Source organism: Oncorhynchus gorbuscha, linkage group LG09 (genome assembly GCF_021184085.1).
Source record: "Oncorhynchus gorbuscha isolate QuinsamMale2020 ecotype Even-year linkage group LG09, OgorEven_v1.0, whole genome shotgun sequence".
Taxonomy (NCBI): Eukaryota; Metazoa; Chordata; class Actinopteri; order Salmoniformes; family Salmonidae; genus Oncorhynchus; species Oncorhynchus gorbuscha.
Window position 1 is genome coordinate 50004528 of NC_060181.1, and position 22248 is coordinate 50026775.

Genomic DNA, 22248 nt, shown 5'->3' on the forward strand with positions numbered 1-22248 from the left:
TGCAAGAATGAATGCAATTAATTGATTATTGTATGTTATGATGGACACAGCTTTGTAGAACCAAGGATACACAGCCTCTGCTCAACAAACTCGAGAACAAATTGTTTGGGGGGCAGCAGTTCGCAAACAATATTTTGCATATCAAGCCTTGATTACATTACCAATAAACACTCTGTTTATTTCAGATTTTAACAGAGTGGAAATATAATGCCCCCTTGCAGTAGAAGGCTGCGCTGCTCGATGGACGCAGTGATGCCAATTTAGCAATTTTGTTACTAGATTTAGCAACTTTTCATAGTACCCTGGCAACTTTCTTTTCAAACAGCACTTAGCAACAAATTTAGCTACTTTTTTAAAAAATCCAGCAATTTAGACAAAAACTTAGTTGGTATGAAATCTTCCTCTACTTCTCTCCTATTCAAATATGGAAATAAGAACATAAATATCTACTACCAATCAAGAGGTGCAGCTGTTTTAGTCACCACATCAACTAATTTAACTAACTTCCCAATGTTGAATGAATTGCCATTATATAAAATTATAACAATGGGGGAGCAGATCCTAAGCATGAGACAATGAGTAAACATTGTGACTTTAGAAACAAATTAGCTACCTTGACCATTAACTGGAACTGTCATACATGTTGATCCAGAGCATCCCAAACATGCTCAATTGATGACATGCCTGGTGAGTATGCAGGCCATGGAAGAACATGAAACATGAAAAGGACATTTTCAGCTTCCAGGAATTGTTTACAGATCCTTGTGACATGGGGCTGTGTACCATCATGCTGAAACATGAGGTGATGGCGGCAGATGAATGGCACAACAATGGGCCTCGGGATCTCGTCACAGTATCTGTGCATTCAAATTGACATTGAAAAAATGCAATTGTGTTCATTGTCCATAGCTTATGCCTGCCCATATAACCACCACCACCATGGGGCAATCTGTTTACAACGTTGACATCAGAAAACCTCTCGCCCACACGTCATACACTTGATCTGCGGTTGTGAGGCTGTTTGAACATACTGCCAAATTCTCTAAAACAATGTTGGAGGTGGCTTATGCTGGAAGAATGAAAATGTAATTCTCTGGCAACATTTCTTGTGGACATTCCTGCAGTCAGAATGCTAATTGCACACTCCCTAAAAACTTGAGATATCTGTGGCATTGTGTTGTATGACAAAACTGCACATTGTAGAGACATTTCATTAAGGTGCACTTGTGTAATGATCATGCCGTTTAATCAGCTTCTTGATATACCACACCTGTCAGGTGGACGGATTGTCTTGTCAAAGGAGAAATGCTCACCAACAGGGATGTAAACAAATTTGTGCACAACATTTGAGAGAAATAAGCTTTTTGTGCGTATCCTATTTCAGCTCATGAAACCAACATTTTACATGTTGCATTTTTGTTCAGTGTATTTAGACAAAAAGTGAGGGTGAATGAAATCTTCCTCTACTTTTCTAATCTGAAGTCAGAACAAAAATGTATTCTACTGATAAAACGATACAGCTGTTTTGCTAGCTGCATCAACAATATTTCCTCTAACTTTCTATTAACAGAAATATTGATGCATTTTCCAAAAAGTTAAAGGGTATGCAATCTTCATATACTTCTCTGCTATTCAAAACTGAACTCAGAACAAAAATATCTTATTCCAATCAAACGGTACAGCTAGTTTAGTAACTGCATGAACTGCTTTTTCCCCTAACTTTTTGAAAAATTTCAATTTTGACCACTCTCCCAACAAGTAAGACAAAAAGTAGAGCATATGAAATCTTCCTCTACTTATCTGCTTTTCAAAACTGATCCGGAAGAGCTTCCACCAGTCAAGAAATAAAGGTGTTTTAGTAACCCATCAACAGCTTTCAGATGCAGATTCATTACCAAAAATAACTGCAAATTCCAATTGAACAACATCACGTTTTGAAATTAACTTTCCTTGCTTTGTCTAACAATACTATCATGAATCTAGCAAAGAAGTTGAGTGTCATAGCGGAGTATTTATTTATTTTCATAGCACAAACGTTTTCCAGCATGTTCTTACTTACCAAAACTACTGACCACAACCACACAACTAGTGACCACTACTGAACAGAACGACTGACCATAACCACACAACTACTGACCACAACTGCTGCTCTGGTCTGCACTAGCTCTGGTCCAGCACTAGTCCTGGGCATAGCTAGGTAGCTCAGGTTTGCACTATACATTATTATTATTATTATTATTATTATTATTATTATTATTATTATTATTATTATTATTGTTACAGATAGTTTAGTGAGCGTATCAACTGCTTTTGTGTTGTTGAAATAACTGCTGTTTTGACCACTTCCCCAACACGTAAGACAAAAACTACTGTCCACAACTACACAACTTCTGACCACACAAACTACTGAACCACACAATTAAATGACCACAACCACAAAACTACTGACCACAACTACTAACCACTACTGAATTATTGACCCCAGCTACTGACCACAACCACACAACTACTTACCAAAACTACTTACGAGTACTGGCCTGCCACGCCTTGGTCATTGTATTTTGTGTTTTTGTTATATGTTTGGGTAGGCCAGGGTGTGACATGGGTTTATATGTTGTGTTTCGTATTGGGGTTTGTATTAATTGGGATTGTGTATGATTAGGGGTGTGTCTAGTTAGGCTTGGCTGCCTGAGGCGATTCTCAATTGGAGTCAGGTGATTCTCGTTGTCTCGGATTGGGAACCGTATTTAGGTAGCCTGAGTTCGCTTTGTATTTTGTGGGTGTTTGTTCCTGTCTCTGTGTTGTAGTCACCAGATAGGCTATAATTAGTTTCACGTTTCGTTTGTTGTTTTCTTATATCAGTTATTTCATGTACCGTTTTCATTCATTATAGTCATGAGTAACCTACACGCTGCATTTCGGTCTGACTCTCTTCTTACAACCGACGAACGTCGTTACATGGCCACACAACTACAAACCACAACTACTTACCAAAACTGTTGACCACAATTACACAACTACTGACCACAATTCTACTGAACCACACAACTTATGATCCCAACAACACAACTACTGACCACAATTACTGACCACACAACTACTGATGTGGTCTGCACTAGCTCTGGTCCAGCTCTGGTCTTAGGTGTAGCTAGCTAGCTTTGGTTTGCACTAGCTCTTGTTTGCACTAGAAATTATAACTACATAAGTGTGCATAGATTAATATATAACACCCAACAACAATAATTGTAACTCTTGAACCTTTCAAGTTTTAAACACCAAACTAACTTTCACATGTTAAGGCTATCCTATCATATCAGCCATCCAATCAATCAAACCTACTTTTTCAACTATAACCATTCACCACCATTACTACTGCAGACACTATCACGACTATACGTTGTTTCAAAACCATACATTAAAACATACTTTCCTTCAGAAAATGTACTTTTCAGTGATCACTGTTAGCCTAAAGAGCTTTTTAATTAGATAGACCTACTGATAGCTAGCTGTAGCTCTACATATGAACCTACTCTACATAGTTCAACTACCACAAAAATAATTTCAAGAGCTGTCATCACTAGATGCACCATCATATTTCTCTCCCCAAATAATAGCCTAATCTTTCTAATAATTATATCATCATTCAACTAAAATGAAACTTATGTATAACTTTAGAACGTCCCCTCGCCCATACCCGGGCGCGAACCAGGGACCCTCTGCACACATCAACAACAGTCACCCACGAAGCATCGTTACCCATCACTCCACAAAAGCCACGGCCCTTGCAGAGCAAGGGGAACCACTACTTCAAGGTCTCAGAGCAAGTGACGTCACCGATTGAAACGCTATTTAGCGCGCACCACCGCTAACTAAGCTAGCCGTTTCACTCACCCCCCTTTTGACCTCCTCCTTTTCCGCAGCAACCAGTGATCCGGGTCATGGCACCAATGTAACAGTATAACTTTAGACTGTCCCCTTGCCCATACCCGGGCGCGAACCAGGGACCTTCTGCACACAACAACAGTCACCCACGAAGCATCGTTACCCATCGCTCCACAAAAGCCTCTGCAAGGGGAACCACTACTTCAAGGTCTCAGAGCAAGTGACGTCACCAATTGAAAAGGGCTACGTCCCTTCCGTCTTCAAGAGAGCGAGAGTTTCACCCCTTCTGAAAAAACCTACACTCGATCCCTCCGATGTCAACAACTACAGACCAGTATCCCTTCTTTCTTTTCTCTCCAAAACTCTTGAACGTGCCGTCCTTGGTCAGCTCTCCCGCTATCTCTCTCAGAATGACCTTCTTGATCCAAATCAGTCAGGTTTCAAGACTAGTCATTCAACTGAGACTGCTCTTCTCTGTATCACGGAGGCGCTCCGCACCGCTAAAGCTAACTCTCTCTCCTCTGCTCTCATCCTTCTAGACCTATCGGCTGCCTTCGATACTGTGAACCATCAGATCCTCCTCTCCACCCTCTCCGAGTTGGGCATATCCGGCGCGGCCCACGCTTGGATTGTGTCCTACCTGACAGGTCGCTCCTACCAGGTGGCGTGGCGAGAATCTGTCTCCTCACCATGCGCTCTCACCACTGGTGTCCCCCAGGGCTCTGTTCTAGGCCCTCTCCTATTCTCGCTATACACCAAGTCACTTGGCTCTGTCATAACCTCACATGGTCTCTCCTATCATTGCTATGCAGACGACACACAATTAATCTTCTCCTTTCCCCCTTCTGATGACCAGGTGGCGAATCGCATCTCTGCATGTCTGGCAGACATATCAGTGTGGATGACGGATCACCACCTCAAGCTGAACTTCGGCAAGACGGAGCTGCTCTTCCTCCCGGGGAAGGACTGCCCGTTCCATGATCTCGCCATCACGGTTGACAACTCCATTGTGTCCTCCTCCCAGAGTGCTAAGAACCTTGGCGTGATCCTGGACAACACCCTGTCGTTCTCAACTAACATCAAGGTGGTGGCCCGTTCCTGTAGGTTCATGCTCTACAACAGGGGTGTCAAAGTCAAATGGACGGAGGGCCAAATAAAAAATTTAGCTACAAGCCGAGGGCCGGACTGTTCGAATGTTCATTGAAAATTTTTTAAATGACGCATATAGTCTAGTGAACCTAATTGAACCTACTGAAAACCTAACAAATATATTCCAATATGATCAGATAAATAAAGCAATATTTTCTTATGGCTCTGTCAGTAATCTTTAATTTTCAACAGACACAAAAGACAAATTTCCTTTATATAAAAATCCCCATAACATGAACATTAAATGAAAGAAACCGGTATTCAAGGCACCATCAGTAGCCTATATTTTCTATTTTAGCAAAACTGGGCTAAATTTACTTCAAAGAAAAAAACAATAATAGCAATTTTCTATCATCCACTCAACTGAAATATTTTTAAAATATAATTGGATTGAAATACAATAAAATAAAGTGCAAAAATCTATTAATCAAAAACAACACTTTGTTTAAGGAGAAGTAACATGCAGTGAAAACAAATATTAAACTTTAACTTTTAAACTTGAACTGAGTAAAAACTCTAAATATGTGATTGCACAGTAATGTTCACTTGTTTGAGGTTGAGGGTGATACTTGGTGGTGTCCCATCTTTTCCACAAGTTCATCAATGTTCGGGGTAAGGCTCTGAGCTGAGGAAATCCTCAGAATTGAGTGGAGGTGTTCAGCAGTAAGTCGACTTCTGTGTGATGTTTTGTTCAAGTTCATCAAAGAAAACAGTTGTTCACACAGGTATGTGCTGCCAAACATAGACAACGTTTGAGCAGCCTGGATGCGCAGCTGGGGCATTGTGTCGGGGAGGAAACGGGCGAACTCCGCAGCACCCACTGCCGCATATTTTGCCCTCAGTGCATCATTGCATTGGAGGTCAATCAACTCCATTTGGAGGTTTGGTGGTGAGCTTTCCACTTCAACAGCAAATGGGTTACCGAGCAGTTCCAACCTGCTTTTTTGTGCTTCAAAGTCAGCAAATCGGCGTCGAAAGTCAGCGGCAAGCATACCTATTTTATCAGCCAACTGTGCGCTCGGGAACGCACTGGTAGAGAGCTTCTCTTTCATGGTCTGGCAGCTGGGAAAGTGGCTCAAATTTTCTTTCCGCATCTGCGTCTCCCACAGAGTCAGTTTGGTTTTAAATGCCTTCACTGTACTGTACATATCAGAGATGACACGATCCCGACCCTGCAGCTGCAAGTTCATTGCATTCAGATGACTCGTAATGTCACACAGAAAAGCCATTTCACACAGAAACATTTCGTCTCGGAGTTGTGTTGTGTCTTTCCCTTTGCTGTCCAAGAACAGACAAATCTCCTCACGAAGCTCGAAACATCTTTGAAGCACCTTTCCCTGGCTTAGCCATCGCACCTCTGTGTGATAAGGCAAATCACCATGCTCCGTTTCTAACTCCGTCAGAAATGCCTTGAACTGGCGGTGATTCAAACCTTTGGCTCTGATAAAGTTAACTGTGCGCGTGATGATGCTCATTACATGCTCCATTTTCAAGGCTTTACCGCACAACGCTTCCTGGTGTATGATACAATGATAAGCTGTCAGCTCACCTGTCGCGTTTTCCTCTTGCATCTTTTCCCGTATCTTCTCCACCAGTCCGCTCCTGTGTCCACACATCGCAGGTGCTCCGTCGGTTGTCAAACCCACGAGTTTTTCCCAAGGCAGCTCCATCTCATTTACACATCTTGACACCTCTTCATACAAATCATGCCCCGTAGTTGTGCCATGCATAGGACGTAAACGTTGCATTGTGGGAAATGTAGTATTGGTGCGTGTAAAAGATCTGCGGGCTGCCGGCTTGCTGCGGTCTGCGGGCCGGTTCTAATAATAAATCAAGATCATCCCAGGGGCCGTAAAAAACCTTCTCGCGGGCCGGATGTGGCCCGCGGGCCTTGACTCTGACATATGTGCTCTACAACATCCGCAGAGTACGACCCTGCCTCACACAGGAAGCGGCGCAGGTCCTAATCAGGTCCAGGCACTTGTCATCTCCCGTCTGGATTACTGCAACTCGCTGTTGGCTGGGCTCCCTGCCTGTGCCATTAAACCCCTACAACTCATCCAGAACGCCGCAGTCCGTCTAGTGTTCAACCTTCCCAAGTTCTCTCACGTCACCCCGCTCCTCCGCTCTCTCCACTGGCTTCCAGTTGAAGCTCGCATCCGCTACAAGACCATGGTGCTTGCCTACGGAGCTGTGAGGGGAACGGCACCTCAGTACCTCCAGGCTCTGATCAGGCCCTACACCCAAATAAGGGCACTGCGTTCATCCACCTCTGGCCTGCTCGCCTCCCTACCACTGAGGAAGTACAGTTCCCGCTCAGCCCAGTCAAAACTGTTCGCTGCTCTGGCTCCCCAATGGTGGAACAAACTCCCTCACGACACCAGGACAGCGGAGTCAATCACCACCTTCCGGAGACACCTGAAACCCCACCTCTTTAAGGAATACCTAGGATAGGATAAAGTAATCCTTCTCACCCCCCCCCCCCTTAAAATATTTAGATGCACTATTGTAAAGTGGCTGTTCCACTGGATGTCATAAGGTGAATGCACCAATTTGTAAGTCGCTCTGGATAAGAGCGTCTGCTAAATGACTTAAATGTATGTAAATGTAAATGTAAATGAAACGCTATTTAGCGCGCACCACCGCTAACTAAGCTAGCCTGTTTGACATCCGTTACACTTACACAGAAGGTTTTACGTTGCTTCGCGGCAAGCAACACTGAGGCATGTATGTGAGCATCAGCTGTTCCAGACTGTGTGATCACGCTCTCCGTAGCCTGTGAGTAAGACCTTTAAACAGATCAACATTCAAAAGGCCGCGGGCCCAGACAGATTACCAGGACGTGTGCTGACCAATTGGCATGTGTCTTCACCAACATTTTCAATATGTCCCTGATTGAGTCTGTAATACCAACATGTTTCAAGCAGACCACCATAGTCCCTGTGCCCAAGAAGACTAAGGCAACCTGCCTAAATGACTACAGACCCGTAGCACTCACGTCCATAGCCATGATGTGCTTTGAAAGGCTGGTAATGGCTCACATCAATACCATTATCCCAGAAACCCTAGACCCAATCCAATTTGCATACCGCCCAAACAGATCCACAGATGATGCAATCTCTATTGCATTCCACACTGCCCTTTCCCACCTGGGAATGCAATTCATTGACTACAGCTCAGCGTTCAACACAGTCCAAAGTAATAAGGTTATAAAAAGTCATAAGTAATAATAAGTAATAAGGTTGATATAGTCTATCAAAGTAATCAGACCAGATATTTTAATATACTGAACTTTGACTATTTCACCGCTTCGCTTAATTAAAACTTTAAAAACTTTTTCCACTACTATCAAAGCGTACAAATACTTTCAAAGAGCTGAAGCAAGTCACACAAATTGGGATAAATGTGGAAACGAAAGCACCAGCCATACACCTTGATGGATGACACTTCCTGCAAATGGACCCATGCTCAACCAACAAGGAGCCCTCTCTGAAGCATAGCTTATAGATGGGTTGGTTGTTTAGTTACAAAACCGATGCTGCAAAACAGACAGGCTTGGCTTAGATTGTTAATAACATGTAAACTATATGGAAAACATAAATAAAGTTGCACAATGAGCACTTGTCTCACAAATATATTGTTACAGTTGTTGGTTAGATAGCCATATTAGCATAGATGTGACAGTTAAAACACCTCAATAGACGACATGATATCAAGAACAAGATCAAACGAGCTGAAACGAGCCACTTAAAATTCACCACGACAGTTTCTGGTCATTGTTGCTAGCTATCTGGCCATCAGAATCATAAAAACATACCGTTTTCTTGACATTATGTAATCAAAACAAGCACATAAAGGCTTCATAATTCATAAAGGTCATGTTAATTTACCAATATTATCTCATAGAACAAAACGTATAAGGTCCTAAGCCTTAGTAAACCTCAGACCTTATTTTCGGCATTTATCCCAAAAACCCATTCTTTCCCCATTCGATTCCCCCTGAACGAACCAGAGGTAACTAATTTCTGTTTTTTAGTACTACAAGCTGGCAAGCTCTATACACACCACAAATTACATCAAGATCCAAAGCATCAATTAGAACAGAGGATCCCCCAGTGTTCAAGAATTATTACCTCCCTCACCCCCATCACTCACATTCTAGTTACAATAGCCTACTAGTTGATTGTACCTGGGGAGTTGATGGGTTGCTGGCGGCAGCCAACTTTGATTAAAGCTAACTCTAGGCCTGTGGCCTCCTTGCAAGTTTAAATCACTTAACCGATCATCAATGGCAACATAATGCATTACCCACAAAGGGACTATTACAGGGGTAAGCCACAGATACATGTGTCTCGATTCAATTAACCCCTTCCCTAGAGTGAGACTGAAGGGAGGTTCAGAGAAAAGAGCAAGGTAAAGAATGTACATTACCTGTAGACTACACAGTAAAGATATATTTTATTTTAGCAAATTCAGAGGTTAGCCCCGACCAGGACAGGAACCCTGATCCAGCGACTGCCAACCTGAACCTTAGCAGTTACGCCTAGAGATTAAATTACATTTAAAAAAATAGACCCGGACAACGCTCGGTCAATTGTGCGCTGCACTATGGGACTTCCAATCATGGCCGGTTGTGATACAGCCTGGATTCGAACCAGGGTAGCTGCAGTGACGCCTCTAGCACTGAGATGCAGTGCCTTAGACCGTTGCACCTACTAAGGTCACTACAACGTAGAGTTAAGCTTAATGACTATTTTCACAAACCTCTGTTCCTGTGTTGCTTTTGCGCAGTTATACTCAGTGGTTGAAAACATACAGAGGAATACATTAAGGCATATTTTTTTCCACCATAGTAAACTGTGGGGCAGGATTAATGACACTTTATTAAAACTGTTAAATAGCAGCAAACTCGTCAGGTCTAGTAAATCATGAATCATTTTGATTTATGTTCTCTTCCAGAAAGGGGCAGACTGGGACAAGAAACAGGCCATGGCATTTCATGTTTTTCTTTTAATTTGAGACCACCATTATAAGCCATATAATTACAATTTTGAGCAACAAAAAAAATCAAAGTTAGACAGGCCCACTGTGCTAAAAATGGACCAGCCCATCTGGCACTTGCCCAGAATGTTTCATGGCCAGTCCTCTCCTGCTTCCATAGTCAAACTGCAGTGTACATTTCCCACTGTTCTTTGGGCCATTCTTCTTTGGAAGTAAAACTCTCCTCTCTTCTTTTTCTCTCTAACTCAGACACTAAAGAAATGTGCGTGCACATTGCATGCCCAAACAGTGATTGCACATTTACAGCCTGTGTGACACAGAGATAGTCGTCAAAGTAACTATGTAAATGACAAGGACCTCTGTGTGTATCACAATTGCAAATTACTTTCATTTCCTGTCGGGCAGCAGCTCTTCCACACAGCTTGCCTCTCTTCCCTTCATTATTTATTTATATTTACCTTTATTTAACTAGGCAAGTCAGTTAAGAATGATGGTGATGGTGTGGGATGGCAGTGCTGTGTCAGTAAAGGTACTGGTCAGTAAAGGTACTGGGGAGCATGCAATCACTCAGGGGGCCAACCAGACGTTTAAAGGTCAGTGGACATCAGAGCTCTTAGGTGGTGAGTCACGGCACGCTTACCCCTGTTACTTCATGTCAAATGGTGTCATGGCGATGCAGACAAGCCATGGGGGTGAGGGGATGCTTGCTTGTTTTTTCTCTCACAATAGTGTGCAGTCATGTTTATATACAAAATACCTCTGTGCACTATACCACCCTGAGCCATGTTAAGTCTATGCATCTGCATCATCTAGCGTGTTCAGCCTTCGTTCCCTCAGTTGACTCCAGAACCTCAACAGAAAGAGATGGGAGGGAAGGACAGAGAGAGGAAGGGAGAGAAAAAATAGGGGGGGCAACAGGGTGGAAGAGAAACAGAGTAGGAGGGAGCGATAGACAGAGCAAGAGACAGTGGGAGGAGCAGAAGCTGGTGCAGCTCTCCGTGCTGCTACAATATGACTCTGACAGGCTTACGTAACCAGGCTGGCCTTGCACTCGGCTCACAAAACATTAAGAACAACTGTTCTTTCCATGACAGACTGCCCAGGTGAAAGCTATGCTCCCTTTATTGGTGTCACTTGTTAAATCCACTTCAATCAGTGTAGATAAAGGGGAGGAGACAGGTTAAATAATGATTTTTAAGCCTAGAGTCAATTGAGTCATGGATTGTGTGTGTACCATTCAGAGGGTGAATGGGCAAGACAAAAGATTGAAGTGCCTTTGAATGGGGTATGGTAGGTGCCAGGCTCACCAGTTTGTGTCAAGAATTACAACACTGCTGGGGTTTTCACGCTCACCAGTTCCGTGTGTATAAATAAATGGTCCACCACCCAAAGGACATCCAGCCAACTTTAAAAAAAAATGTTTTATTTCACCTTTATTTAACCAGGTAGGCTAGTTGAGAACAGGTTCTCATTTGCAACTGCGACCTGGCCAAGATAAAGCATAGCAGTGTGAACAGACAACACAGAGTTACACATGGAGTAAACAATTAACAAGTCAATAACACAGAGAAAAAAGGGAAGTCTATATACAATGTGTGCAAAAGGCATGAGGAGGTAGGTGAATAATTACAATATTGCAGATTAACACTGGAGTGATGAATGATCAGATGATCATGTACAGGTAGAGATATTGGTGTGCAAAAGAGCAGAAAAGTAAATAAATAAAAACTGTGGGGATGAGGTAGGTGAAAATGGGTGTGCTATTTACCAATAGATTATGTACAGCTGTAGCGATCGGTTAGCTGCTCAGATAGCTGATGTTTGAAGTTGGTGAGGGAGATAAAAGTCTCCAACTTCAGCGATTTTTGCAATTCGTTCCAGTCACAGGCAGCAGAGTACTGGAACGAAAGGCGGCCGAATGAGGTGTTGGCTTTAGGGATGATCAATGAGATACACCTGCTGGAGCGCGTGCTACGGATGGGTGTTGCCATCGTGACCAGTGAGCTGAGATAAGGCGGAGCTTTGCCTAGCATGGCCTTGTAGATGACCTGAAGCCAGTGGGTCTGGCGACGAATATGTAGCGAGGGCCAGCCGACTAGAGCATACAAGTCGCAGTGGTGGGTAGTATAAGGTGTTTAGTGACAAAACGGATGGCACTGTGATAAACTGCATCCAGTTTGCTGAGTAGAGTGTTGGAAGCAATTTTGTAGATGACGTCGCCGAAGTCGAGGATCGGTAGGATAGTAAATTTTACTAGGGTAAGCTTGGCAGTGTGAGTGAAGGAGGCTTTGTTGCGGAATAGAAAGCTGATCCTTAATTTGATTTTCGATTGGAGATGTTTGATATGGGTCTGGAAGGAGAGTTTGCAGTCTAGCCAGACACCTAGGTACTTATAGGTGTCCACATATTCAAGATCGGAACCATCCAGTGTGGTGATGCTAGTCGGGCATGCGGGTGCAGGCAGCGATCGGTTGAAAAGCATGCATTTGGTTTTACTAGCGTTGAAGAGCAGTTGGAGGCCACGGAAGGAGTGTTGTATGGCATTGAAGCTCGATTGGAGGTTAGATAGCACAGTGTCCAATGACGGGCCGCAAGTGTATACAATGGTGTCGTCTGCGTAGAGGTGGATCAGGGAATCGCCCGCAGCAAGAGCAACATCATTGATATATACAGAGAAAAGAGTCGGCCCGAGAATTGAACCCTGTGGCACCCCCATAGAGACTGCCAGAGGACCGGACAACATGCCCTCCGATTTGACACACTGAACTCTGTCTGCAAAGTAATTGGTGAACCAGGCAAGGCAGTCATCCGAAAAAACGAGGCTCCTGAGTCTGCCGATAAGAATATGGTGATTGACAGAGTCGAAAGCCTTGGCAAGGTCGATGAAGACTGCTGCACAGTACTGTCTTTTATCGATGGCGGTTATGATGTCGTTTAGTACCTTGAGTGTGGCTGAGTGTGACCTGTTTGTTGACTTGGCTTTCGAAGACGTTAGATAGGCAGGGCAGGATGGATATAGGTCTCTAACAGTTTGGGTCCAGGGTGTCTCCCCTTTTGAAGAGGGGGATGACTGCGGCAGCTTTCCAGTCCTTGGGGATCTCAGACGATATGAAAGAGAGGTTGAACAGGCTGGTAATAGGGGTTGCGACAATGGCGGCGGATAGTTTCAGAAATAGAGGGTCCAGATTGTCAAGCCCAGCTGATTTATATGGGTCCAGGTTTTGCAGCTCTTTCAGAACATCTGCTATCTGGATTTGGGTAAAGGAGAACCTGGAGAGGCTTGGGCGAGGATCTGCGGGGGGGCCGGAGCTGTTGGCCGAGGTAGGAGTAGCCAGGCGGAAGGCATGGCCAGCCGTTGAGAAATGCTTGTTGAAGTTTTCTATAATCATGGATTTGTCGGTGGTGACAGTGTTCCCTAGCCTCAGTGCAGTGGGCAGCTGGGAGGAGGTGCTCTTGTTCTCCATGGACTTCACAGTGTCCCAGAACTTTTTGGAGTTGGAGCTACAGGATGCAAACTTCTGCCTGAAGAAGCTGGCCTTAGCTTTCCTGACTGACTGCGTGTATTGGTTCCTGACTTCCCTGAACAGTTGCATATCGCGGGGACTGTTCGATGCTATTGCAGTCCGCCACAGGATGTTTTTGTGCTGGTCGAGGGCAGTCAGGTCTGGAGTGAACCAAGGGCTGTATCTGTTCTTAGTTCTGCATTTTTTGAACGGAGCATGCTTATCTAAAATGGTGAGGAAGTTACTCTTAAAGAATGACCAGGCATCCTCAACTGACGGGATGAGGTCAATGTCCTTCCAGGATACCCGGGCCAGGTCTATTAGAAAGGCCTGCTCACAGAAGTGTTTTAGGGAGCGTTTGACAGTGATGAGGGGTGGTCGTTTGACTGCGGCACCGTAGCGGATACAGGCAATGAGGCAGTGGTCACTGAGATCCTGGTTGTAGACAGCGGAGGTGTATTTGGAGGGCCAGTTGGTCAGGATGACGTCTATGAGGGTGCCCTTGCTTACAGAGTTAGGGTTGTACCTGGTGGGTTCTTTGATGATTTGTGTGAGATTGAGGGCATCTAGCTTAGATTGTAGGACTGCCGGGGTGTTAAGCATATCCCAGTTTAGGTCACCTAGCAGAACAAACTCTGAAGCTAGATGGTGGGCAATCAATTCACAAATGGTGTCCAGGGCACAGCTGGGAGCTTAGGGGGGGTCGGTAGCAGGCGGGGGGTCGGTAGTAGTCGAACTGTTTGGGTATGGATCTGGAAAGTATGACATTACTTTGCAGGCTATCTCTGCAGTAGACTGCAACTCCTCCCCCTTTAGCAGTTCTATCTTGACGGATGATGTTATAGTTGGGTATGGAAATCTCTGAATTTTTGGTGGCCTTCCTGAGCCAGGATTCAGACACGGCAAGGACATCAGGGTTAGCAGAGTGTGCTAAAGCAGTGAGTAAAACAAACTTAGGGAGGAGGCTTCTGATGTTGACATGCATGAAACCAAGGCTTTTTCGATCACAGAAGTCAACAAATGAGGGTGCCTGGGGACATGCAGGGCCAGGGTTTACCTCCACATCACCCGCGGAACAGAGAAGGAGTAGTATGAGGGTGCGGCTAAGGGCTATCAAAACTGGTCGCCTAGAGCGTTGGGGACAGAGAATTAGAGGAGCAGGTTTCTGGGCATGGTAGAATATATTCAGGGCATAATGCGCAGACAGGGGTATGGTGGGGTGCGGGTATGGCGGAGGTAAGCCCAGGCACTGGGTGATGATGAGAGAGGTTTTATCTCTGGACATGCTGGTGGTAATGGGTGAGGTCACCGCATATGTTGGAGGAGGGACAAAGGAGGTATCAGGGGTATGAGGAGTGGGGCTAGGGGCTCCATAGTGAACTAAAACAATGATAACTAACCTGAGCAACAGTATACAAGGCATATTGATATTTGGGAGAGACATACAGCGAGGCATACAGTAATCACAGGTGTTGAATTGGGAAAGCTAGCTAAAACAGTGGGTGAGACAACAGCTAATCAGCTAGCATAACAACAGCAGGTAAAATGGCATTGACTAGGCAACGGGGCCGACAGATAAAACAAACAAGCAGAATGGAGTACCGTGATTAATGGACAGTCCAGCGTGCATCAGCTATGTAGCCAAGTGATCAGAGTCCAGGGGCAGCGGTGGATGGGGCAGGGGGGCTGGGCTGGCGAGTGTTATCCAGGTTAAGAAAACTAACAATGACTAAGTAGCTTGTAGCTAGCTAGCTGGTAGCTAAATAGCTTGCTAGCTAGCTAGCTGGTTAGCTTCTGGAGGTTCTTGAGTGTGTTCTAAAAATAAAGATAACAGCGATTCCGTATCACATTGGGTGAGGCAGGTTTCCGGAAGGTATAAACAATTTTTTTTTAAATCGGGAAGAGATAGAAAGTACATATGGGCCACTGCGTTTTTGGGACGCGGCGATGCAGACGGTTAGCAGGCCTGTGCTAACAAGCTAACAGATTAGCAGGCCGGGGTAAACAAGGTAGTAGTTAGCGGACCTGGGCTAAACAAGCTAAACAAGCTATCAGTTAGCATGCAGAGTTAGCAAGCAAGGAGATAGCGAGGGCTAGAGAGTTAGCCTTTGGAGTACGTTGCGATGGGGTGAGTCTGTTTATTCTTCTTCATGCGGTGACATCGATAGACCAGTCGTGGATCCGGGTATAGAAGCCCAGGAGCTCTGGCCGGGCTAGCTTCAAGCTACGTGGGTGGAAACGCTAGCCAGGAGTAATCAACCAGGGTTGCTGTTTAGCTCGATAGCTAGTTGTGAAGATCCAGCTGAAGAATGTTCCGTTTGTGGTGGGAATCCGGGGGTAAAAAATTAAATAGGTCCGTTATGCTCTGGTTAGCGTCGCGTTGTTCGAACTGGCGAGAGCTTTCCGAGCTAAGGTTAGCTGAAGACCGCTAGCATAGCTGGCTAGCTTCAGTTGAAGGGTTCCGGTTTCGAAGTAAATATAACTACTTTAGGAAAAGTAGCTACATTGGCAGGTTGCAGAAGAGTATTTGGAAGCTTAGGTTTAGCAAAATGTTTTTAAAGATATGCGAAGAAAAAAATATCTAAAATATCTAAAATGAAAAAGAGACGATATTTACAGAGAGACGATACGACAGGACGAGTTACTGCTACGCCAACTTGACACAACTGTGGGAAGCATTGGAGTCAACATCCCTGTGGAACACTTTCAACACCTTGTAGAGTCCGTGCTAAGGTGTTCCTAATGTTTGGTATACTCAGTGTATTTCCTTCTGAACAGTTTGTGTTGTTGCACCCTTCTGAATAGACCCCTGTGCATACTTGATCTAAATGGCAAGAAAGGGAGCAGAGCTCTGTGGGTTAAGCTTTGCTGTGAGAGTCCCTAACTACAGTAGATAAGGACAGACAGAGTCACTCTCTGGGGGCGCAGTAACTAGGAAACACAGTCTGTAATGAACAATGCCATGAGGCTCAACCAAGCACGGTGGGGGACTACCATGGAATGGTTTGTTATGCTATCTATCATTCGCATACAAATTACACCAATTATCCCACAAGGAAATTAAGGTGGGATTTATGCCGGTGAAACTAATGGCTATAGAGGGAAGGGAATATGGAGAAGCTCTCAGCCTATCTGAGATGCATTGTCATTGAGAAGACGGTTCGCCTGTACACTACAGCTCTACTAGAGTTGACATTTTAGATAGCTGGAGTTTATGAGGTGATGATTAATATGTGAAGGTGTTTGTGTGCATCTGATATCTATTATTTGGTTTAGTTTTTTTTCTTTGAGAGAAAGCAAGTGAGCTAGAGAGCCAGGATGAGCCATCTGAAGCTGAACTGAGTGGGAGTTCTATTCTGTGCAAGCTCTGAGACGAGTACACTGTAGATTTTTCATTAGGGAGAATGAGGGAGACAGAAAGGAGAAACATTATGGAGGTTTGCAGGAGGTTCCAGAGCTTGAGGACAGTTATTTTTAAAAACCTTTGTGTGTCTTATGAGACTGAAGCAATTAAGAACGAAAAGGCCATAACAGGTTTGTAGAGGAATAGGTTATAGATAGACTATCCCGCTGCTATTCACATCAGAGACTGTCTGCAATGACTCTGTGTGCTCTGAGAGGGTGAAATATAGTGTATTGACAGTCAACAGGAATGTGTTTTTGTACAAGTTTGTGTATACATGCGTGTGTGACAACATATGACCTGACAGAACCCCTGCAGCTGAGCAGAACCATGTGTCAAGGTCAGTGTGCACTTACACTGAGTGACAACACAGAACTTCTACTCTGCCAAACACTGTGTTCCAGCAGTACTGTAAGTTCAACAGAGAGCGTAGGATGAGCTTCTGCCTAACAGCCCTCACATAAGTAACCTTACACATACTACAGTGGATCCAATCTACAGTTCAGCTTTATCCAAGCAAAATGCTCTTTTCATACTTACGTGTGTCTATAGTCGTCTAGCCTCGATTATCTGGCCCCACTCTTTAATTGTTTGGGAACTCTTTTCCCAATGTCAGCCTGTGACACAATGCATAAACCTTGTGACCAGTTGAAGGCTGAGGGAAGCCAGCCAGGGAGAGGAGCAGTGACGAGAGGCAGAATGTCCTAAGGACTCATAGGCTGTGCCAACTGGAGTCTGTGATAGGAGCAGCCAAAGTAAACATGCCCCGTCTGCCAGTGAGGCCAGAAGGAAATAACAGAGGAGGCAGGCAGCTTGCATGGAGCCCTGTCTCAGTCTCCGGTTGGAACATAGAGCACCAAGACCAGCACAGACCAGACAAATCTCTATATCCATCATCTAGTGAGCCAAATGGGTTAGATCTACAGTACTCTAGATGGACCCACTTAAAATCTTACGATCTAAAACATACAACACACTACTGTGTTTATGGGAATATTTGTTGGCAATTAAAATCTTACAGTATGGGATGGATTTCATTCTCAGATGCTTTGGTGGCAATGAAAAGGCTATGAGAAGGGAATGTCAATTTAAAAGGCCCGGTGCAGTCAGGTTGGAATAATACTGAAATTGTGAATACTTTCATAATGGAATTTTAGTGTAAGAGCGGTTTGAAGAGACCGCCTGAAATTTCAGCCTGTTTTGGTGGGATGGAGTTTTGGCCTTCCTGGTGAATTAGTTAACAGACAAATAAGAAAGAGAGTTCCAAACCTCTTTGCCAATAACAGCTAGCTTTCAGTTTGACCCTCCCCACTCAGACCACTCACTCACTTAGTCCAAGCAAAATTCTTGCTTGAGAAATTGCTAAGAAGCTATTTTTGTTTCTTTTAGACCATTTTAAAGCTGCAATATGTCACTTTTTGGGTGACTTGACCAATTTCACACAGAAATGTGTGTTATAGATCTGTCATTCTCATTGAAAACAATTCTAAGAAGCAGTAGATCTATGTGCGGTTTTTCTAGGCTTCTTCGCAAGTTTGGTTTTTGCGTCTTTTACTTGCGGTTTTATATAGCAGTTTCAGAAAGTTTAAAATAATTAATATTGAGATAAAAAATACAAAAATACAAAAATAAACATCTGTATTGGACCTTTATGTTCTTTACATTTTCCAGTTTAGTTTGTCAATATTTTTTTCCATAAATTTTATTTTGTTCTCTACATTTAGAACTTTCACATAGAAATTAAATGCAACAATTGCCTGTCTTAGTGCGTTTTGATGAAAACAGTTTGGTGTAATGACATCACACCTTAGAAAAAAGTTTTTAGCAAAAAACCTAGAATGTGGAATAAAAATGTGCTTGAAATGTTTCCATGATCCTACTAGGGAATTTGCTCATTAATAAAGTGGTGACAGCATGTATGCCCTCCCACCTATCTGTTTCATGTCTCAGGTAGCCCGCAAAAACCTGCATGGATAGAATGCAAGAATTTTTTAATATTTGCCATATTCTAATATTTCTCACGTGCCTACTTATTGCTACAGTAACTTATACTCACTTAGATTTAGAAAACAATTTGATGGTGAAACTTAAAATTGCAATGTGAAGTAATTCAGATGTTCTTGAAAGTCAAGACAAACTTTTTACAGCAAATAAACATTTTTTACAGTTGAACAAATGGATTTTGCAAGCAGTAGGTATTTAGAATCAAAATGTGGAGTGTTATAGTTACGGGATAACATCACGTGCCCTGTGTAGGCCTACCTTCAAAATTATTCGGCAATAATAATTTATTTGAAAAACACTTTCCATGATAATTTGTCGCAATAAAGTTAGACAAAAGAAAAATCCACCACTGCCGAACCGATCAATGTATTTAATCTTTAGAACAGTTCTTCATCTGCCATTTCCATTACACTTCGCAATTATTTTGTTGTTGTTGAAACTATAACTTTAGTCCATCCCCTTGCCCTGACCCGGGCTCGAACCAGGGACCCTCTACAAAGATCAATAACTGACACCCACGAAGCATCGTTAACCATCGCTCCACAAAAGCCGCGGCCCTCGCAGAGCAAGGGGAACCACTACTTCAAGGTCTCAGAGCAAGTGATGTCACCTATTGAAACGCTATGAGCGCGCGCACCACCACTAACTTGCTAGCCATTTCACATCGGTTACACAACATTGCTTTTGTCGAATAAACCTGGGTCATAAGATCCCTTTCCAGTATACAACACACTGACGTCAAGCGCGGCAGTAAAGAACGCCATCTGCACCCATTCAACATAAATCTAGGCTATTACTTCTAAACAAAATGACTTTTTAGGATTCTCACATGCTTACAATGATGTTTTGATTCTTGCTTGAACAGTCTAAGATTATATTTGGTTGTGATCTTTGCTAAATAACTATTTTGGATGCAGCAGTTGTTAGCTAGAATGCTAACGCTCGTTGACAGAGGCTGTAGCAAAAACTAGCCAAAGAGCCATTTTACTATTTGAAGTCTTTTTAAAGAATAATGCAGTTGACTTGCGATATTATACAGTATATTAAGCAGGACATTCATACGGGACTTAAAATCCAATTATAATCCAAAAGTAGTGTGAAATGCACTCATAAGCAACATGCAGTCTTTTTTTACTGGCATTCTAAACAAACTTCTAAACGAACTTGTTCTGCCACCAACTTGCGCGCGTCACCCTTGTGCGGCAATGTTTGTAAACACAGAAAGGGGTCTATGGAAACCTGCCTAGTGTCACCCCATACACCTGAAAAGCAACCACCCTTTAAAACTTGAATTAGGGTTAACCAAGCACTCAAGTCATGTGCTTGGCATTATGTCATGGACATAATCAACATTTCCACAGAGGCCATACCACTCACCGGCCAGACAATTGTCATATTTAAGGCATAGGTTTAACTGAAACTATAATTTCAAAAGGTGGTTTAATTTGACTAATGCCAAAAGAAGACTTTACATCAAGGTTACCTACTTTTACACAACTGGTACCTAAAAACTAAATATTACATCTTTGGCAGTGTAACTTAGTCCCATGGTTCATCAGAAACATTCCGGTTCTGTTTGAAATAACATGATCAATGAATATCAAACAAGTGCAGGTTTGATTCTGTACACGATAAATAGACCCATGGATAGGCTACAATGAAAAACAAAAAGTTGCAGTGCCCCCTTTTGTCCCCATCCATCCCCAGTGCCTCCTCAGTCTAATCTCTGATTGTGCTGTGATGACCGTGGGGTCCCCTTACAGTAGCAATCTGATGGAAATGCTATCATAATACCAGAAAATAGATAAGATTTCTCCCTCTGGTGAACTTCCTAAAATAAAAGAGACCTTTGGTGTCAATAAGGATCAACAGCATACTGTACAATCAACAACATCCAGAGGACAGGGTTTATTGGTGACATCACGTTCACTCTTCGCAGTTCAAGTTTCTCAGAGTACAGGGTAAAGCTCTAAGCAACCTGTCCGTTGATTATAAAATATCCTTCTAACATTTCTGTAGTGTACTGCATGCAGTCTCCTGTGTAGTATGGGTTCTGATAACAGTATGGAAAACAATATTTAAAGAACTTCAGTTCCACCTAGTGGGCAACATGAGCACTAATCTTACTGCAATTATGAAGAACTTATTATAGATAGTATACTATAAAGATGATATTTTTTAATACCTTCATGGGATTATGTTGATGATTTTATTGAAAGAGAATTTGCAGATACTGTACCTATATAACCAAACTATGAAATTATCTGAGACACTCATTTAACACAAAATGTGGAAGCCACGTTAGTGCAGGTTTGAATTTGTATCTACCAGTAGCTCTTTTTGAAATGCATTAATATAAAAAGGCACTCAATGTTGTTCTCAAAAACACCCTTGATAATTCTTCATTCAATACTGAAGGATCATCACTTGAAATCATGCTTGGGTTAACTCATCTGTATGGGTAATGAACCATAATACATTATGCTCACATGCAACATATACTGTACAATACACTGAGTTTACATGACAGACTGACCAGGTGAATCTAGCTGAAAGCTATGATCCCGTATTAATGTCACCTGTTAAATCCACTTGGATCCATGTAGATAAAGGGGAGGAGACAGGTTAAATAATGATTTTTAGGCCTTGAGACAATTAAGTCATGGATTGTGTGCGTGCCATTCAGAGGGTGAATGGGCAAGACAAAAGATTGAAGTGCCTTTGAATGGGGTATGGTAGTAGGTGCCAGGCGCACCGGTGAGTGTCAAGAACTGCAACACTGCTGGGTTTTTCACACTCAACAGTTTCCCTGTGCGTATCAAGAATGATCCACCACCCAAAGGACATCCAGCCAACTGGAATGTTGTAAGCATTGACGAATTGAGCCCTGACGAATTGAGGCTGTTCTGAGGGGAAAAAGGTGGGAACGTGTTCTGTACACTTTAATGTTTATCAGAATTTAATTATGGTCTTCAATTTCACTTTTAAACAATCAAATTCAAAATACTCAAATGTTTGTACTGGGTCGGCAGGTAACCTAGTGGTTAGAGCGTTGGGCCAGGAATAAAGATTGCTAGATCGAATCCCAGAGCTGACAAGGTAAAAATCTGTCATTCTGCCCCTGAACAAGGCAGTTAACCCACTGTTCCTAGGCAGTCATTGAAAATAAGAATGTGTTCTTAACTGACTTGCCTAGTTAAATAAAGGTTAAATATTGTATTTTTATAATTAGTTCAGTCAAGATTCTTCAATAGACCACCAATTTAAACATTTCACATCTCTTAAGTACACCAATCTTTTCACCAT